This window comes from Suncus etruscus, chromosome 4, assembly GCF_024139225.1.
Source record: "Suncus etruscus isolate mSunEtr1 chromosome 4, mSunEtr1.pri.cur, whole genome shotgun sequence".
Taxonomy (NCBI): Eukaryota; Metazoa; Chordata; class Mammalia; order Eulipotyphla; family Soricidae; genus Suncus; species Suncus etruscus.
The window spans coordinates 121,648,974-121,663,942 of NC_064851.1; positions in this window are offsets into that span (position 1 = coordinate 121,648,974).

The following is a 14,969-nucleotide window of genomic DNA, read 5'->3' on the forward strand; positions in this document are numbered from 1 at the left end:
TTATCAGGCCTTAAAAGAAACAGAAAAGGAATGTATATCAATACCATAATTAATTAGTCATATTTTTACTTGGAAAGATTAAAGTGTGATAAAATTTAGCTTAAAATGTCTGTATCACATGTAGACTGTAATACCACTAGAACTACAAATACTTGCATTTATTTCTTATGATGGCAGACTGACCCAGTGACTTTCCTAATATAGGGCTTTACCAAGAGAGATTTCTCTTGGTGGGGAAATGTTTATAAAGAGAATGATGGAAGTATGTAAGTTCATGAAGACCATACCTTTAAATGGTACATTTAAAACAGTGTCATTAGGAGCAACTGACATTAAAATTAAATCACAAATGAATATTCACTGTGTTGGAAATTAAATTGCCATTAATATGAATGCGATTTAGATTTCTTTAAAAGATAAATTTTACAATATAAAGAGAGAAATAGGGGAATCCATTGACATTTGAATGTCAGTGTCTTGGTTCTTCCAATTGAATCCAAACTTCATTTTGGCTCTAAGTTTGCATTTCAGTATCTACATCGTCATGCTCATGTGTAAAAATAGTAACACAATTCAGTGCCAAGAAGCAAGGACAATGCCAAACCTAGACAAATCTATAAAATCATGTTTTGAACAGAACTAGATTGCTTATAAATGTCAAAAGATGTATATGGGTAAGTAGTTAAATAACAAAACATTTTATAATACTTTGTTTATGAGATTTAAAATACCCATAAGCAATGCAAAAAAAATTCCTAGAGGCTTCCAGCTGAATATCAGCACATCCATCTTCACTCACACTTCCAAAGAAATACTGGCCTATAGACAGATAGTGTTTTCAATCTGAGTGATGGTTTTAGGTGTCACAATCAAGGCTGCTTCAATGTCACTAGTTCCAAGCTGCCTACTGAGTGGTACTTTACTCTCTGAGCTCATTTCCACATGGGCAGCTGAACATCTGGTACCATGTAGAGATTTAGCTCAGTGCCCATTTATGAGCCTAAAGCAATTATTTCAACCCTTTATCAATATAGATAACAACATTGGCCCATCATAGACCTGGAAAATTCCTTCTTGGAAAATGAAAGAATACAAATGATTTAACTTAACATAGAATTCTGGTAAATATCCACTTGTTATGATGTTAGGGCAATTATGATGTTTGCTTTTATATAGTAGGGGTGCTATTTGATAATATTAGATAATATTTGATGATATTAACTACCCTATATTAAATATATGCTTGATGCCAGCCATTGTGCTTAATATAAAGTAGTGGTTTTCAAATACTTATCCTCAGTTTGCTCTTGGGCCACAGAAATTTCCTGCTGATCTTTAACATAGTTACTGCTATTTAATTGCCAGCAGTTTTCCACTACCAGGGTGACTAGTGCTGATTCTTAGGTGTAAAAATGATGAAAAGACTGAGAAAATCCCGATTTCCGTCCTAGTACCTTCTTTAATCCTAAAAAATCTCAATTGTCTGGGTAAGTTAGTTCCCTAAATTTTCATCATTAGGGATTAAAAACAGTTATGTTACATTAAATACCAGAAATGAGTCTTTTCTTATTTGTCTAAAGCATAATAAAGATGTTATCTGCCAAGTTTCTCTTGGTTTCCCAGTTTTACTAAAATTTAATTTAATTTAACTAATTAATATTAGTTTAAAATATGACACAGTGACTTTATATCCAAGCATATATTATTTTATTATATTGTGCTTTACAATAGAGCTGGATTACAGGTAGCAATAAAAACAAATCAGATGATGCAACTATATGAATACCAGTGTTATATTCTTGAATGCACAGTGGTACATTTTCAAAAATTTCAATCTACCAGAAAGATCTTAAAAACGTAATGACTTTCAAAAATTTCTGGATGATATTAATTGGGTTTGTCCCTTTCTTGATATCCCTAATTCGGAACAAACTAACCTGTTCCTTACCTAAGAAGGTAATGCTGCCCTGAATAGCCCAAGACAACTGACTCCAGAGGCTCAGAAGGAACTGGACATTTTTTATGACCTGCCTCCAGAAATTTTACCTCACCCACTTAATCCCTGAAGAGAAGGTTTGGCAATTACTATTTGCAACAACAAAATCACCAACATCTGACGTTGCTCAGTTATCTCTAGAATGGACATATCTTCATAATAAACAACAATGTACAATCATGCCATACTTAGAACTAAAAGCCAATTTAATCATGAAAGGGAGGTTGCAAACTCACACTTTATTGGGATATGACCCTGACATTATATCCTGCCAACATCCAAAAATGAAACTGAATCAATACTACCTAACACTCAGTGAAGTTCTGCAAGGAGCTCTGGCTTACTTTTCAGGGGAACTTTCTTCACACTATCCATCAAAAAAATTTTGAGACTTTTTTAGAACACCTTTTGTAATTTCTTCAATCATTCATATCTCTCCTATACCAGATGTCCCTGTATTTTATATTGATGGACTATCCTTAGGGAAAAGTGAGTTGTTGGTCTATTCCTGACCACAACTGTGTGCACTAATTACAACTCTGTACAACAATTAGAACTTGCTATCTTAATTTACCTATTATCACATGTGTCAGGTTCCTGTAATATTGTGAGAAACTCTGCAAACATAGTTGGCCTCTTTCTGGCCAACATTTAAATTTTTTTATTTTAAATTTGAAATCATAGCTCTGTGTTACTTTTCAGGAATTGTCACAGTTCAAAAATTTTATCTATGTTATTATCTATTCTGGTAACAAATTGAGGTTATTTGGAGCGTAACACAACTCATACTCATATTAGATGGTGTATGTAGTCACTGCTCCACTGACTAGAATGTCTCCATCTCTCACCATCTCCATAGGTTCCTTAACCTCTAAGTTACTATATTAAAATTTGGTAGTCCATACTATGTAGTCCCTACAATGGACTCGGAGTGTTAAAGTGAAAGGAACATGTCATCATCCCTCACCTCAAAATAAATGCTATAAACATGAAGAAAGTAGAAGAGGACTACATATAGATAGGTCTCTTATACCAAGCAGCCAAGTTATGAAGGCAAATAAGAAGTTTTTTAAAGAATTTAAATGTGCTACTTCAATGAACCATAAAGCAAAACAAACACTGCTGAAATGGAACATCTGAGTGGTCTGGATAAAAGATCAAACCAGTCACAGAATTATCATAAGTCAAGATCTAATCCTGAGCAACATCTTTAATCTCTTCAATTCTGTAACAGCTAAGAAAAGGGGGAAAAGCTGGAGAAAAAAAAACTTTGAAGCAAGCAGAGGTTGATTCATGAGGTTAAAGGAAAAAGTCCAACTCCATAACATGAAATAGAAGGTGAAGCAACATGTCTGATGGAGAAACTGCAGCAAGTATTCCAGAAAATCTTGTTAGAATCTTTGATGAAGGTGTCTACACTAAACAAGAGATTTTCAGTGAAGACAAAATAGTCTCCTCATAGAAAAAGATGCTACCTAGTATTTTCATAGCTAGAAGTCAAAGTCTGGCTTCAAAGCTTCATTGAATAGGCCAATTTTCTGGGTAAGGACTAAATTTCTTTGACTAAGTCAAAGTCAAATCCCATGTACCATTCCCAAACCATAGGGTTATTAAGAAAGATGCTAAAATCCATCCTGCCTGTACTCTCTCAACTAAATATTAAAATCCTGAATAACAGCACTTTTTAACTTTTCATACAATAGGGCTTACTATTTAAAGCCAACTTTACTACTCAGAAAAAAATATTTAAGATATTACTGCTCATTGACAATGCACCTGATCACTCAAAGGCACTTGGCCAGGGTCTCTGGGAGTCCCTGTAAACTAGGGTTGAATACTAGTGCCCAAGATTTTGGTCCTATTCAGATCATGTAATCCTGGGGACAACCAGTTCACCTTGGCAGTACTGGAAGACCTCTATGACTACACCCTAAATACTCAGAGGACCATGGTGCCAAGTACTGAACCAGGGTATTGAACCTAGCACAGGCTAGGAATGCACCTTAGCTGGTATTATTTCCTCAGCCCTAAAATACATAAAAAATGTTGTGTTTGTTTTGCTAACACCACATCTATTCTTCATCCTATGGGAGTAATTATGGGCCAGGGAAATGCCTCAAAGTACTGGAACTCACGTGTGGGTTCAATTGCTGGCACCACATGATGACCAACCTGAGAACTGTTGGCAGTGCCGCTTCCTAAAGAGTGATTGTGTTATTTTGCTTATTATTATTTAAGAAATATATTTGGGGGGCTCAAGAAACAGTACAGAGGTAGCATAGAAGCAATTGCCCTGATTCAATCTTTTACACTGCATGTTTCTTGAGTATAGAGCCAGGAATAAGCCCTGAACACAGCTGGTGTAGCTCTACTGGTCCTTCATAAAAATATTTTTAAGGGGTGTCCTTATATGAGGAAAACTCTTCTCTTTCTCGTTCTCTCATTTTTTCATGCTCTCTCATTCTTTCTCTCACACACACATACACACACAAACACAGACACAAAATGATAGTGTGAGGAGGACATAGTGAAAAGGAGACCACCTAATGACCTGAAAAGCATCCTCAACAAATCTACTGGTCCCTGAATCTTGACTTTCAATTACCAGGATTGTGAGAAAATTCTTTTGTTTTTAAGCTGTCCAGTCTGGTATTTTGCTATGCCAGTTTGAACTGATTATTATAACCTTCCTGTTGGAGAATTAGTGACGTTTGGGGCAATGATATCATATGTACAAAGATGGGAAATGAAGCCTTTGCATTCATTCAGTGGGAAGAACCTCGAGTTCTCTCACATAATCTGCATCTATAGCAGTATCCCTGAAAAATAAGTGGCAATGATAAGATGTTTCTCAGATCACTGTAGACCGATTTCTGGATGGTTTGTCTTGCTTACTTTGGCATGAAGCCCTATAATGCAACCTATTTGCAATTAAATATTTCACTTGGGTCTCACTTTTTAAATGGGGAATTAAGGTCAGGAGGTAAGGTACTGTACAGGAAATAAGACACTTGACTTAAACACAGCTGATCTCAGTTTGATCTCTCACACCTTCTAAGGTCCAATAAGCACCAGATTCATTCCTGAGCATATCCAGGAGTAAGCCTTACTAAACACCTCTACTGTGGCTCAAAGTCCTAAATAAAACAAGGTAGAAGACTAAATCATAGAAAAAGTAACTTGTCATAACAATGTGAATGAATGAGGGAAGTAGAAAGCCTGTCTCAAACACAGGGGGAGAGAGGGAGATTTGGGACACTGGTGATGGGAATGTTGCACTGGTGAAGGTAGGTGTTCTTTATATGACTGAAAGCCAACTGCAATCATATTTGTAATCAAGGTGTTTAAATAAAGATATTAAAAAAAAGAAAAAAGAAAAAAAAAAGTAACATGCCACAAAAACTCCAACTAGTGGAATATTTCATGCTTTATGCTTTGAACTCTATGTTCACTCCAATTTTCAATTGATCAATTTAGTAATAATTTAAGAAAGTCATGATCAGAAAGATGGCTGAATGGGGTTGAGTGTGTGATTTGCACAAATAAGGCCCAGTTTGACCCTAAGTTGTACCAGGTGTGACCCTCTAACCACTGCACTCAAGTAACCCCTAAGCACTGCCAGTGGTGCCCTCCCCCAGCCCATTCTCAAAGAATTTAAGAGGAAAATCAGGAATCTTTCAGTAGTAGGTAGGCAGAAGTTCAGGGCTTTGACTTGGTTCAATTTGCACAGCCACTTTAGTGGTACCCAGCTGCTATAAACAACCTTTGGCCTGAGAGGCGTTTAAGGAGAGTCCCGAGGTTTCGCTCTATCGTGGTAATTATTTTCCTTGTACGATACAGTTCTTCAAAAGATTCTAAGCCAGGTGCTTCTGTTTTTAGAATCTACCAGATTTGTGTTAGCATTTAGATTTCTAAAACATCTGAGCTCTGTAGAGTGACCACTTAGTTGTTTGTAAAATTTAATAATGTGTGAGCAAAGTATTTATTTTTCCTCACTTTCCATTTCTCAACATTACTCCTTTCAACATCCCTAATTTCTGGAACATTTTTTAAATCTTACTCTCTGCCAACTGTAAAAGTCAAGGATAGTACAAAAACATTCAGGCTGGCCCATTGCCAGTGAATTCTGCAGGAGGGATGTTCAGCGTTGAGCTGGGATTGTATATGGAATATCACCTGCATTAGAGGGCACACGAGTTTGTCATCATATAGCCTCCTAATTCTCACTGTGTAAACAGAAGTTTCAAGTGACTTTTTAATTTTACTTTGATATAATAAGGATGATCAAAAAAAATTTTACATTGTATGTTAGCATTCTGATTCTTTATGGAAAAACTTTGTTTCATTTAATCATTCATGTTTACCTTTTAAATTATTTTGTGGGTCAAGTATTGGCTAGTGGCAAAACATAACTCAGGACAAGAACAAAAGCACAGACAGAACAAAAGCACAGCCTTGTACAAGGCTGACCTGGGTTTGATCCCTGACATTCTATATGCTCCCCTGAGCCTGCCAGGAGTGATTTCTGAGCACAGAACCAGGAGCAACTTCTGAGTGCCGCTGGGTGTAGCCTCTAACGAAACAAAATGAAAACCTTTATAACTCACATATGAAAATCACTAGGTGCAATCTGTGACATCACAAAATATATAGAAAGATAGATATAGTGTGTTGCAGGAAGTTCCCAGTAATTAGCTACCCCAGGGCTAATTTACCTGGGATAGATGGATAAATTTCCATGTATTTGTTTTTTTAATCCCAGACTTTAAAAAAAAAAGCAATGTAAAAAATAATTGCTTTATAACAAACTTCGTTTCTGGAGGCAAACATGTAAATCTACTAGACAGACAAGATGCTTTATTTGCACATGGTAAGAGAAGATGCCCAGTAGATATTTGTTGGTAACAAGGATAATTTTGAATGCATTCTTTGCCAAAGAAATCCCGATGAAAAGTGGCTATTTCCCAAGGTACTACATGTTCAGGCTCCAATTTTAAATCAGCAGTGGTTAACTTGACTGAGGGAACTAGACAGAGGTCAATGGAGGAGCGAGCCAGAAGCTGGAAGTGGAATATTGCTGGCCTGCAGCCCTGTTTCGAGTAACGACCCCACCCTGTCGTTCCCAAGAGAACAAATGTACACTTGATAACCGAGCAGGTGGCATGGGCTGCAGTAATAAACAGCTCCTTTCCTGTAAGGGAGCACTGAACTAGGTTTATGGATCCCTCGGCTTTCCTGCGGGGAAGCCATTATGTCCAGTTAAAATTGTAACTGAAAACATCCATCTTAGTCTCAGCAATTCTACTTAGGCACAGTCCAAAATCTCCTCAGCATGCTCCCCTCATGGATGTATTTGAAAAAACACATACAATCATCTTCTGGAACAAATGGGAATATGGGAAAAGGAAAAATCATTTTATTTGTCTGTGTATGAAATCGGACTGCTGTGGATTTGCTTCACCTGCAAGTAAATGCCTTACTGCTAAAGAGAGAAAGTCAATGGTATTCCATGTGTCTCTGCCCCTGTTTTAAATTTGTTTACTTCCTTTATTTCCCTAATGAATTCCATAGCTTTGGCATTCCAACAATTGAAAGGAATTAAGATCAAGCTCATTATTTAGAGCCAAAAGGTTACAATCAACCTACTCCAACAATCAACCAGTATCCTTTTGTTTACTTGAAAGATCAGGAAAATACCGTGTGCCTAAATGACTCAGAAAGTTTTTTTCATAATTGCTTATTGAATTTTCCTAATTAATCAGAACTCTTTGGCACAAAGTCCTCAACTGTTTAGACTTGAGACACAGGGTTGGCAAAAAAAAATGTGTCAGCAGAATTTGTCTTTTGTGCGATCTCCATGCTATCTGGCACCAAAAGTACTTTGTATATCTTGATTAAGATTACACACAATGGTTAATTAGCAGGGTTTTTCTTTTGTCTGTAGATATGTATTTAGACTCTGTGACTTTAATGAATCAAGAACGAGAGTTTCCCTACTGTTGTATGCAAGAAAAAGAGAGCAAATTTGACTTGTTTTCCAAAGGATATCCCTTGTGCTGACCATATTCCATGGCGTGAGCCTGTGATGCCACAGCCAAAGACTCATGCTGGCCAAAAAAAATGCTGACCCTACTGAATTTGAGTGTGTCAAGAAGTTTGATGGCGAATGAAGAGCGACTGTAAAGTTAATCTTATTTATTTTACACTGTGATAATCCAGCCTATGAGCCACAAAATTCAGGAAGTTAAAAGAATTAACAGCAAAAGAAATTTTCTTCCAAAGATCATCTTTTTGTTTTGACAGATAGCAGAATAAACTTAGTAAAGGCTGTGTTCAAAATGCATTTCATAAAGTCTAGTTAAATGCCTATATTTAAAACATATTTAAGTCGATACAAGGTAGAATATTCAGATTACTCATTAATAAAAATGGATTTAAGATTTATATTTTTTCAGACTTGGGTTAGATTAAAGTATGTTGGTGAGGAATAATTTAAAGGTCATTTTCAGCATAGAAAAAATCTTTTACAAACATTTTTAGTATTAACACAGTTAAAGGAAAACATTTAGGCATATTGAAAAATATTCAGCTTAGATGAAAATGATTTCCTGAAAATTTAACTATCAGAATAAATTATCAAAAGAAAACTCTAAAATATTTTCCCTGAGGTTAAGATATGATGCATTTTATATTTCCGGGACAGTTTTGTAAGAAAATAGAAAAACATAATGTATAATTTCAGAATATGGACTTTTCTGAGTGTGCTTACAAATTTCTTCAAAAATACTTAATATTTGTAAACCTATTAATTATATTCCAGTAGAGTAAATGGAAAAATAAGCACAGTTTTGCAGAAGCTTTCACCACTTCATAGAAAATAAGCATCTCTCAGCATACATGTTGTTACTATAAGCTCTGTAAAATTGTTGGCATAGATTTTGGCTCTTTTTCTTCATGAGCCTAACTGACCATGAACTCATATTTGGAACTCTGAGCAATTACATAACTCATTTAACAGTGCCAAGATCAGTACTATTTGTTGTTGAGTATGGTTTGTTTATAAAAAAAAATAGTGATCATATATCATATCAGAAAAGTGCCCAGAAAAATGAGGTTAGATATTAAAATTGTCATGGGACATTTTGAGAATAATTTCACAAAAGATATGATATTTTACTAATGAATGAAGACAGGCTTAACTCCTGTAATGTAATACTAATCTCAGAGAAGCAATAGAGTCTGCTGAAGGATTTATACCAATAACCCATATCACTGTTTCCGAGTAAAATAAATCATAGCCACTCAACAGATATTTTGCTCATGCCTTTGCACATCTCTGAAATTAATGGGTGTGTGTGATAAAATGATATTTTACAAAAATAAGTTGAGAAAAGGATAAAGACAGTGTATGACAGGCGTGTAAAAGAAGGGAAAAATAACAATGCACAAACTAAACAGACAGAAAGTTGTTCCAGCAGAATAAGGAGAAACAAGATATGGTGGGGCCTCCCAGGGGAGGAAGAGTTTCAAGGACACGGCTGCATGCTTGAGTCAAGGGCGAAAGAAAGAAAAATGACAAGGACTAAACAACACTAAATAAGATTTGACAATGGCAACATCGGTGACATTCCTGATCAAAGATTGAAGCTGGGCAAGAGAATGAGAGATGACACACATATAAGAAAATAGAGACAAAACAATAACCTAGATATTTTCTTGGATTTTTGAATAGTGATTGTGAAAATTTGCACACACCATGGCAGAACAGAGGATGAAGGATGCTAAAATCCAGCAGAAATGAAACCCACCTCTGTGTGATAGTGGCTGTGGGCAAAGGAACTGCAACCAAACCTTCCTCCTTGGGACTCTCCCTGAGCTCTTGAGTGCATTTGCATTACTCCTCCTGAAAGTGTTCCTGACATAGTCTTATTTTATTTTATTATTTTCTTTTTTCCCCTATGGGCTGAGAAATGGATTCCCTCAGGTCTCAAGCTTGTGATTCCAGTGAACGATACCCTAGCACATTATAATTTTGAATAGCATTCATATCTTATACTGAGTTCACTTAATTAGTTTCTGAACTGAAAGACAAAGGCACATGGCATTGAACTTGGGCTGCTTTTGCTATGTTTTGCCTAGGTAATTAACAATGCCAAAATGGCTTCTAATGACATAGCATATGTTTTCCTACGTGACATATAAACTTCACATATATTCTCAATTTACAGATACAGAACAACAAATGGGCCCTACTGGCACACGAATACTAAGAACAGAAGAACAATTGCTGAGTCTCACAGTGGTTCTTAAACTGCTCTGACCTAGCAGACATCACTCCACACACATTTAATTGATCAAAGCAAGTAGTCTGCCAAAGATGGGTCATAGTGAGGGCAAAAGATACTTGCAACAAGACAATCTAGCACAACTTTAACATTTTCAAACACCACAGGAAAGGGAAAACAATTAAAATGTTCTACATCTCTCCAAATTTTTACTAATGCACTCATAATATGAATATACTGCCTAGCCTTTCTCCTTCTCTATGGGTCTATATATTATAGTGCCAGCAATAGAACCCATTTAATTTTCGTCTATATCATTTAGTACTCTTGAAATTATTATCTTAAATTAGCTCATTAAATATAGACATACATTTTTAAACCATTCTCTTAACTATTCTGCCTTTCCCTCTTTTTGTTGTTTTCATATAAAGTCATTCAGTAGTTTAAAACATTTTATAGGCACTTTTCTAGTGGAAATTTTGAGGAACGTTAATGAGCTGAAACAAATGCCATCCCAACAAAACTGACTGTTTTAATTCCTTTTCTTTTTATTTTAAATAATTTTCATTTTGACCAAAATGGATTACTAATCATTCACAATAATATTTTAGGTACATAGTGACACGAATTAATAGTCTATAAAACAAAATTGATTTTCATTTCTGCTGCATCAGATCACTTGCCTGGAGAACTAAGGCAATACTCAGGAGAGTTGATGCATTTCTGGAGTTTTACTTCCTAATTTGTTTCATTGTGAAATTCTGGGAGTGACCAGTTAAATCTCTTTTTCAATCCTATTATTTCAAAGAAATTTTTCAAAAAATTTTATGATGTATCAAGAGAGCAGTTTAAATAATATCCTTTTTTAAACATTAATAAGAATATAAGAGTTTGCCTTGCATGCAGAAGGATAGTGGTTCAAATCCTGGCATCTCATATGGTCCCCCAAGCCTGCCAGGAGTGATTTCTGAGTGTAGAGGCAGGAATAATCCCTGAGTGCTACCGGGTGTGACCCCAAAACCAAATATATATACACATATATATATGAAAATTCAAAATATTAAATTTAAGATTAAATTCCAAAGCCAAGTCAGCTGCACCCATCATCAACAACCACTGCTTTGACAATGGCCTAATTTTACCATTCAACTATGGAGCAGACATACCAAACTGACAAAAACTCTATTTATGCCACTATTTGGGTTGATATCTCCTGGATCTTTCAGGAGTGAAAAGGTCACTTTTTGTTTTTATGGGCACTTCTCCAACGTCATATCCCCAGTCTTCTCATACACTCTTGGCAGCCATAGCATACCCCACAAGAGCCACAGTAGCAACCACAAAGGTTGATATTCTTGGACCTTGTGACAACTCCATTTTTTTCAATACCGTCATCCTAGTAGTAGCACATGAATTCAGATGTCAACATGGATTCAAAGATATCTAACGTTTAGAAACAAAACATGAAACAGAAAATCAACTTGCAACAAATGAATTAGCCAACCTTCTGACAATGATTTAAAGACCCCATTGCAGGATACATTAACTCTACCAAATTTTCTTAATACTATACTTTTAAAAACAATTTTATTTCCACTTATCTATAAACAATCAATATAAAATATATTAATGCCTGGGTAGGCCTCAGAATGGGTAGGAATATGTGGACAATAGTGGAGGAAATTTTACATTAGTGGTAGAATTCGTCTTGGAACAAATGTATTATGAGCAACTACGTTCTTTAAGCAAAATGGTCATTAAATAAGGTAATTTATTTTTAAAAAGATTAAATGAATTTATTATGTAACAATCTGAAATCTTAGATAAACCAAATATTTTAACAATATTTCTAAGACTAGTTTGCCTGCTCATAATCAGTCTCTCTCTCTGTCTTTTACTCAAGGGTTTTCTCACCGCCATCCAAACACTTTAGTGCAGAAACTGACCCTAGCCTTTGCCCCCAGAGTAAATCAGTCGTTGTAAAGCTTTTTTTCTAATCTTACCGACTATGATCAACTCAGAAATGGCTCTTTGGCTCAATCCTACTATTAAGAAAGAAGTCTGTCTTCAAAGTAAAGTCCTTTCTCACTGACAAAAAAGCCACATAAAAAAAATTCATTTCTTTTCTTCCTGACATTTCCATGTTCTGAAGTGATGCCTGGAACAGCTGAAAACAGTTTTTTAGCACTGTGGGAGGAAGCTAAAAGTGAGGGTGTAAGAGGAGTGAAGAACTTGGTTTTTGATGACCTTGGCAAGCACAAATCAACCACCATGGACACTTCTTTGACTTTTTGAAGTTCTTTAGTTAGTGAATGTATTTCCTTAGTGAGTGTAAGATGGCTTAAGATATCTGTCTGAAAAAAACATTCTAACTCATACAAGGCAGCCAGATATAGAAAAGGGTTTTCAGAGGTCAGAATAATAGTAAAACAAACAAGGCTCTTTTTGCCTTTTACATGACCAGATTCAATTCTTTGCACCCCATATTGTTTCCCATATCTGCCAAAATTGATTCCTGAGTACATCGAGTCAGGAATAAGTCCTGAGTACAGTCAGTATGTCTCCACATTAAGCAGAACATATAGAAATCAGTCAAACTATCTCCTGAGGAGCCCAAAATCATTACTGGGTTTCTACAAACATAATTCAATTATATATATACATATACATATATATGTATGTGTGCGCATGTGTGTTACATAAAAACAAAATATCTATACACATTCCTTTTTTGACTTTTAGACAGCTGTTTATCTGTGCTGTAACTATTAAAATAGTTGCCAAGTTAAATCACACTTACATCTTGAAGAGGAATAGACAGATAATTACAGTATAAATTTATAGACTTTAAATCAACAAAATATTACACACAGAACATTATATTCCAGTGATTTCCACAATTCTCATTCTCATTGGATCATAGCATAAGTAAAAATTGGCGATGACAACTTTAATGTACTTCCCACAGGGCAATTAGAGGAGCTATACAATTATGTTTAAGCATTAGTCAGTTGATATGAAATATAAACACATCTACCTTATTTAAAAAAAAAAGGCATACGAAAAACTCAAATTGGTCACAGCTAGTAAAATATTATTTCTGTCACCGGTTTCAAAGGCTCCTTATTCCAAATTCTTAATTTATGTTTGTGATACAACATTCATTGACTTGAATTACTTTTTGTGTTTCTTTTCTTTCAATTATTTAAATGCCATAGAAGTATAAATAAAATAAATATTAAAATCAAATAAACTCATAATATAATAATAATAATTCTCTATAATATAGAGAATCACAAAAATTAATAAGCATGAGCAAGATTCACAGAATAAAATTTTTCTGATATTTTAATTCCTTCAAGCTTTCCTTTGGATTATGCAAACTTGTAACAAACAATTATAATCCAAAATCCTGTATAGAAGAACTGTTCAATTGAAGAGAATCAAGTTTTGTTGTTGTTGTTATTTTTCACTTTAGATTTTTACCCTGAATGCTACAAAATTAAAATGCAACATTGCCTTTGAATTATAACATCTTTTAAAACAACATATATTATATTATCTTTATAATAAGAAATGATAAAAATTACATCTTCATATAAAAGTGAATTAAACACATTTCCATACGTTTTTATTTTCTCCTGAATCCATGATAAAGGCAGACAAAAATAATTACTAGGAAACTTCACAAAATTTCTATTATTAACACAAGAAAATGTGGGAACCAGAGCGATTACTCAGGTATGGTGGTTACGTTGCATGGTGGCCGAGCCACATTTGATAGGTATGTACTCCAAGTCCACTAGGAGTAATTGACAGGAGTGATGACAGAACCTACTGCTGCTGGGTTTGGCCCGAAACAAAACAAAACAGAACAAAAGAAACAAAATAAGCAAGAAAATAAGAGTTCAAAATGTAAGTATCATTGATATAAGGAAAAGCAACCTTTAAGAAACTGTGGTATATATACACAATGGAATATTATGCAGCTGTCAGGAGAGATGAAGTCATGAAATTTTCCTATACATGGATGTACACGGAATCTATTATGCTGAGTGAAATAAGTCAGAGAGAGAGAGAGAAAAACACAGAATGGTCTCACTCATCTATGGGTTTTAAGAAAAATGAAAGACATTCTTGCAATAATAATTTTCAGACACAAAAGAGAAAAGAGCTGGAAGTTCCAGTTCACCTCAGGAAGCTCACCACAAAGAGTGATGAGATTAGTTAGAGAAATAACTACATTTTGAACTGTCCTAATAATGAAAATGTATGAGGGAAATGGAGAGCCTGTTTAGAGTACAGGCGGGGGTCGGGTGGGGAGGAGGGAGACTTGGGACATTGGTGACGGGAATGTTGCACTGGTGATGGGTGGTGTTCTTTACATGACTGAAACCCAAACACAAATATGTATGTAATCAAGGTGTTTAAATAAAAAAAAGAAAAAAATCAAATATAAAAAATAAAAAAATAAAAAACAAATAAACAGAAAAAGAGGTTTGCCACCAAAAAAAAAAAAAAAAAGATTAAAGGCAGCAGGTAAAAATAAGCACTACCTTTGACTAAGGATTTCAGAGGCTGAAATAACTAATAAAATTATATCATAGGTATGTGTTCTTTTTTCTATAGATATTATAATAAAACTAGGAGTTTAAAATAAGATGAATTTATTGTCAAGTATCCCAAAT